Source organism: Chiloscyllium plagiosum, chromosome 4 (assembly GCF_004010195.1).
Source record: "Chiloscyllium plagiosum isolate BGI_BamShark_2017 chromosome 4, ASM401019v2, whole genome shotgun sequence".
Classification (NCBI taxonomy): domain Eukaryota; kingdom Metazoa; phylum Chordata; class Chondrichthyes; order Orectolobiformes; family Hemiscylliidae; genus Chiloscyllium; species Chiloscyllium plagiosum.
The window spans coordinates 5,695,769-5,702,435 of record NC_057713.1 but is presented as its reverse complement, the minus strand read 5'-3'; the positions used below and the strand labels follow the sequence as shown (position 1 = coordinate 5,702,435).

At 43.3% G+C, this 6,667-nt stretch overlaps 1 long non-coding RNA gene across 1 annotated transcript in view; it reads right to left on the bottom strand.

Moving 5' to 3' along the window:
- Nucleotides 1-2,406: 2,406 nt before the first annotated feature.
- Nucleotides 2,407-6,667, bottom strand: part of LOC122549522 — a 13,809-nt gene continuing 9,548 nt past the window's right edge. The window contains exon 3 of the long non-coding RNA XR_006311549.1: nt 2,407-2,447. This is a non-coding gene — a long non-coding RNA (uncharacterized LOC122549522). The remainder of the gene's footprint in view (nt 2,448-6,667) is intronic.

The following is a 6,667-nucleotide window of genomic DNA, read 5'->3' as shown; positions in this document are numbered from 1 at the left end:
AGCACAATAACAAAGGAAGACTAAATGCCCTGATTGTAACGACTGTAAAAGGCCGTCAGTGAGCTAACATCTGGCATCAGAAGATCATGAAATAAAGTCCATATGGTTGGAAATTAGCAACAGTAAGAGTTAAAAGGTGTTGGTGGGAATTGTTGGTGGGAACCCCCTTACAGTAATTAAGCAAATAATTGGTCATAACTGGACTCCCGAACAGCAAGGGACACAGCATTCAACAAACCAGTATCGGAGGTTGTAAAAAACAACACAATGTAATAACTGTGGGGACCTTTATACTTAAAATAGACTGGGGCAATGAAGTCAACAAGGGTGGTCTGAAATGAGATTGTAGAATGATTTTGTAGCAGTTTCTTTGACCAGTATATTATGGAACTGGCTAGGATAAAACTATCTTAGATCTAGCATTAGGCAATGCTGCAGGATCAGTGAATAATGGTATACTAATCAATCCCACTGAGAAATAACAATCATAATATCATTGGATTCCATGTTACATCTGATAGTAACAAATTCCCATCACAAACAAGGATCTTAAAATCAAATAGAGCCAATGATATCATGAGTCGAAAAGTGTGGCACTGGAAAAGCACAGCAGGTCAGGCAGCATCTGAGGAGCAGGAGAGTCGACATTTCGGACATTAGCCCTTCATTCAAAGAGACCACTGCTGAAGAGGGGCAAAAAGGTTTGTGGTAAACACAGGTTATTGAAAGAAACAAGGCCAAATCTTCAGAGCAAACCAGATGAAGTGAGTGTCATAGAGTCATAGAGATGTACAGCATGGATTCAGACCTTTGGGTCCAACCCGTCCATGCCGACCGAATATCCGAAATTAATCTAGTCCCATTTGCCAGCATTTGACCCATGTCCCTTCAAACCCTTCCTATTCATATACCCATCCAGATGCCTTTTAAATGCTGTAATTGTACCAGCCTCCACCACTTCCTCTGGCAGCTCATTCCATACATGCACCACCTTCTGCGTGAAAAAGTTGCCCCTTAGGTCCCTTTTAAAGCTTTCCCTTCTCATGTTAAACTTATGGCCTCTAGTTCTGGACACCCCTGTCCTGGGGACAAGACCTTGTCTATTCACAATATCCATGCCCCTTAAGATTTCATAAACCTCTATAAGGTCATCTTGCAGCCCCCAACGCTCCAGGGAAAACAGCCCCAGCCTATTCAGCCTCTCCCTGTAGCTCAAATCCTCCAACCCTGGCAACATCCTTGTACATCTTTTCTGAACACGTTCAAGTTTCACAACATCTTTCTAGACTAGCATTGCATGCAGTATTCCAAAAGTGGCCTAACTAATGTCCTGTACAGCCACAACATGACCTCCTAACTCCAATACACAATGAACTGAATGGATGAATGGAAAATGGCAGTGGGAGTATAGTATAGGAAAGTGTAAAGTTCATCGTCAGAATAGAAAAAACAGACCTTTTTTCTGTGTTGTGAAACTGGTAAATGATAATATTCGATGAGATATTTAGGTTTGATAATATAAAAAATGCAGAAAGTAAGCAGACAGGTACAGACAGCAGTTGGGAAGGCAAATGACACAAGTCTATTGCAAACTGTTCTCTGGTCAGCTCCAGAAAATGATGCTCAAAGGAATTATCTCAAAAATCATTCAACAACCTCCTCATCCAGGCTACTGTTTATCACCCGATTTCTCTCGTTTATATGTAACTTATCACTGATAATCATTGCCATTGTCACAAACACCCAATATTTCTTGATGTGTGCCTTGTCTTAAATTTCCAAAGGAATTTAGTAATGTAGTCAGATGGAGAAAGGGTAGATTAAAATGTGAGACATACCTGGCACATTTATTGCCTGTTTTCAATTGCTCTCTGAACTCAGAGGCTGTCCAGGGGCATTGTGAGTTAGCCACATTGCCGTGTGCCGAGAGTCATACGTGGATGAGATTGGGTAAGAATGGCAGATTTCCTTCCATGAAGCACAGGAGGAAACAAGATTTTTTTTTAAAATCACAAACAATAGCGTTCGCCATTCAACTAGCTTTTATTGAATTCAAATTGATTATCGTACCCAGGAGGCATTCAAACCCAGTCTGTGGATAATTAACCTACAACTACTGATTCAGTGACATTACCATAATGCCACCAATTCCCCTTATACTTGTATAAAGAACACAACAGGTTAACAGGCAGCTACAGCAAGCAATGAGGACAGCAAATGGCATGTGAGTCTTTGTTCTAAGGGGACTGGAATATAAGAATAAAGAAGCCCTGTACAGGGTTTTGGTGAGACCATACTTGCATACTGTGTGCAATTTTCTTTAATTCATTCACCAAACATGCTTGTCGCTGGCTGGGCCAGTAATTATTGCCAGTCCCTAGTTGCTCCTTGAGAAGGTGGTGGTGAGCTGCCTTCTTGAACCGCTGCAGTCCATGTGCTGTAAGTCCCTAAATAAGATCATAACATGTAAGAGTAGAAGTAGGCCATTCAGCCCATTGAGTCTGCTCTACCACTCAATGAGTTTATGGCTAATCTGACAATCCTCAATCCCCTTTTCTGCTTTTTCCCCATCACCCTCGATTCCTTTTGCTGATTAATAATCTGTCTGTCTCAGCCTTGAATATATTTAATGCCCCAGCCTTGACAGCCCTCTGTGGTAAGGAATTCCACAGATTCACCCCCCTCTGAGAGAAGAAATGCCTCCTCATCTCTGTCTTCAGTTGGCGATCCTTCTTTTTGCCTTAATTGGCCTATAGAAATTTTCTGCCAGCACTATTATTTGAAGTATATTATTTGGCAGATGTGAGTGTGTTATCAGTATTCTACATTAATAATACTTCCTCTGTGCATGTGCTGTGTGACTCATTATTAGGACTGGAGAAGAACGTAAGTATGTAAGTTGGCTCACTGAGCTTGAAGGTTTGTTTTCAGATGTTTCGTCACCATGACTCGGTAACATCAGTGAGCGTCTCCGGTGAAGCGCTGGTGGTATGTCCTGCCTCTCTATTTATAGGTCTTGGTTTGTTAATGTGGATGATGTCATTTCTAGTTCTTTTTTTCAAGGGAAGGTAGATGAGATCGAAATCGATGTGTTTATTGATGGAGTTCTGGTTAAAATGCCATGTCTCTAAGAATTCTCGTGCTTATCTTTGTTTTGTCTGTCCCAGGATGTGTGTTGTCCCAGTCAAAGTGGTGTCCTCCTTTGTCTGTATGTATGGAAACTAGTGAGAGTGGGTCATGTCTTTGGTGGCCAATTAGTATTCATGTATCCTGGTGGCAAGTTTCCTGCTAGTTTGCCCGATGTAGCGTTTCTTTACAGAGCTTGCATGGTATATTGTAAATGATGTTAGTTTTGCTGGTGGTATCTAATGAATCCTTTAGGTTCATTAGTGGCTGTTTACGTGTGTTGGTAGGTTTGCGGGCTGCCATGATGCCAAGGGGTCTGAGTAGTCTGGAAGTTATTTCTGATCTATCTTTGATGTAAGGTAATGTGGTATAGTTTTTGGTTGTGTTGTGTCTGCTTGTTTGGGTTTGTTTCTGAGGAATTAGTGGATTGTGTATATTGGGTACCCATTTTTCTTGAAAACGTTGTATAGATATCTTTCTTCTGCTGTTTGTAGTTCTTGGGTGTTGCAGTATGATGTAGCTCGTCGAGATAATGTCTTGACGCAGCTCCGTTTATGGGTGTTGGGATGATTGCTTCTGAAGTTAAGTTTTTTGACTCTATCGTGGCACGTTTACACTGGTCTCTGACACAATGAATCGCACTCAAGGATTTCTTTTGGGAATGGGAGACTGTTGAATTTAACAAGATGATGGATGAGGAATGAAATATTCCTTGGACTTTCATGACTGTTTGTCAGTGCTGTCTAGACACTTGCCTTGCTCGCTCTGCTTTCCCTGTCTGGCTTGCCGTTGCAATAAGCAGAAAAATACCACAACACAACTCCAGCACATGCAAGACAATGATGATAAAAGGTTTTTGATCGAGTAGATACAGGGAAATTCTTTTTATGTTGTTTTTAAACAGGACCTGCAACTCAGAAAACAGTTTTATTACTAACAAGTGGAAACAATTGGGAACGGTCACTCTCTTAGGACTGAGTTTTGGAGATTTGTTTTTCCCTCTTACAAGGCTGTGATACTTTGCATATCTCTTCCTCAGGAAGCAATGGAGGCAGGGTCATTGAATATTTTAAAGATGGCCATTGGCATAGGGAGGATATTGTGAAACCGGAGAGGTTTAGGAAAGATTTACCAGGAGGTTGTCAGAAATGGAGGATTGAGATACAGAGAGAGGCTGGATAGGCTGGGACAATTGGAGCACAGGAGTTTGAGGGGTGACCTTGTTGAGTTGTATAAAATCATGAGGGGCCATTAGATAAGGTGAACAGTAAACGTCTTTTCCCTAGGGTGAGGGAGTTCAAAACTTGGGGGGCATATTTTTTGAGGGGAGAGGAGAAAGCTTTAACAAAGACACAAGGAGCAACCTTTTCAGACAGCCAGCAGTTTGTGTGAGGAATGAACTGCCAGAGAAGGTGGTGGATGCAGGTAAAGTTACAACATCATTTGGATAAGTACATGATAGGAAAGGTTTGGAGGGATATGGGCCAAGCGCAGGCAGATTGGACTAGTTTAGTTTGGGAGCATGGTCGGCATGGACTGGTTGGACCTAAGGGTCTGTTTCCGTGCTGTATAGCTCAATGACTCTATGACATAAAAACGAGGAATTGGTGTTGGCCACTCTGCCCCTCAAGCCTGCTGCACGACTCAATAACATCATGGTTGATTTGATTGTAATCTCACCATGTACATTCCTGCCCTGATACATTTTACCCAGAAACCATCTACCCCTCCCTTAAAAGTATTCTAACTTCCACCTCCTCTTCAGGAAAATCCAAAGATTCACAACCCTCAGAGAAATGAAATTCCCTTTTCCTCTCTGGATGACCCTGATTTTTAAACTCCGACCCCTAGTTCTATATATCCCCACATTCCTTCCGCACCCTTTCCACAAACATTCTGTCGAATTCCCTCAGGATTTTATGCATTGACTCAGCTCTTACTATTCTGAACTCCAGCAGTTACAGGCCTAACCTGTCCAGATTTTCCACATAAAACAACCCACTCATTCCAGTATTAAAGTATTACAAGGAAAGATCGGAACGGTTGTTCTTGTTTTCAGTAGGATTGAAGTTTATAAAATCTTGAATAGTCTTGAGAAGGTTCACAAAGGAAAGATGTTTTCTCTCTTGTTTTAAACAGAATCCCTACAGTGTGTAAAAAAAAGCCAACAAGTCCACACTGACCCTCCAAAGAGCCTCCCACCCATATCACTACCCAATAACTCTACACTTACCCCCGATTAATGCACCCAACCTACACACTCCTGAACACTATGGCCAATCCACCCTAACCTGCGCATCTTTGGACTGCAGATGAATGCGGAACACCTGGAGGGAACCCAGGCAGATATAGGCAGAATGTGTAAACTCCACACCAGACAGTCGCCTGAAGCTGGAATCGAACTCAGGGCCCGGGCACTGTGAGGCAGCAGGGCGAACCACGGAGCCACCGTGCCGCCCCGATCTGTGGGACTCCATTTTAAAATTATGGGTCACCCCTTCAGGACAAAGCTGAGGAGAAATATTTTCTGTCAGATGGGTAATGCAACTTTGGACTGTCTGCCTCAAAAGATGTTGGAGAAGGACTGATTGAATATTTTTGAGGATAGATTCTTGAGCTGCAATGGAATGGAAGGTGATCAGATCTAGGTGGGAATGTGGAATTCAAAATACATGCAGGTCAACTCTGCTCTTACAGAGCGGCAGAACAGGCCTGAGAGGCTAAAAGGCCGACCACTGTTCCTAATCGGAATGTCTGCATGACGGGGTGGGTTGGGGTTGGGTGGGGTGGGTGTGAGGGCTAAGGGGGAGGTGGTGATTGTTGAGTTGGGGGAGTACGGAGGGACTGAGCTGCTGGAGTGCAGGATAGAAATCAGGAGTCACTTTGGGGAGTTGGGGTTAGTGATTGCTGGAGCTGAAAAATATGTTGCTGGAAAAGTGCAGCAGGTCAGGCAGCATCCAAGGAGCAGGAGAATCGATGTTTCAGGCATAAGCCCTTCTTCAGGATGGGCTTATGCCCGAAACGTTGATTCTCCTGCTCCTTGGATGCTGCCTGACCTGCTGCGCTTTTCCAGCATCACATTTTTCAGCAACACATTTTTCAGCTCTGATCTCCAGCATCTGCAGTCCTCACTTTCTCCTTAGTGATTGCTGGAGGCAGGCTCACAGTAATGTAAACACTTTAATTAGAGTCATAGAGTCATAGAGATGTACAGCACAGAAACAGACAATTCGGTCCAACCCGTCCATGCCGACCAGATATCCCAACCCAATCTAGTCCCACCTGCCAGCACCCGGCCCGTATCCCTTCAAACCCTTCCTATTCGTATACCCATCCAAATGCCTCTTAAATGTTACAATTGTACCAGCCTCCACCACTTCCTCTGGCAGCTCATTCCATACATGTATCACCCTCTGCGTGAAAAAGTTGCCCCTTAGGTCTCTTTTATATCTTTCCCCTCTCACCCTAAATCTGTGCCCTCTAGTTCTGGACTCCCCCACCCCAGGGAAAGGACTTTGTCTATTTATCCTATCTATGCCCC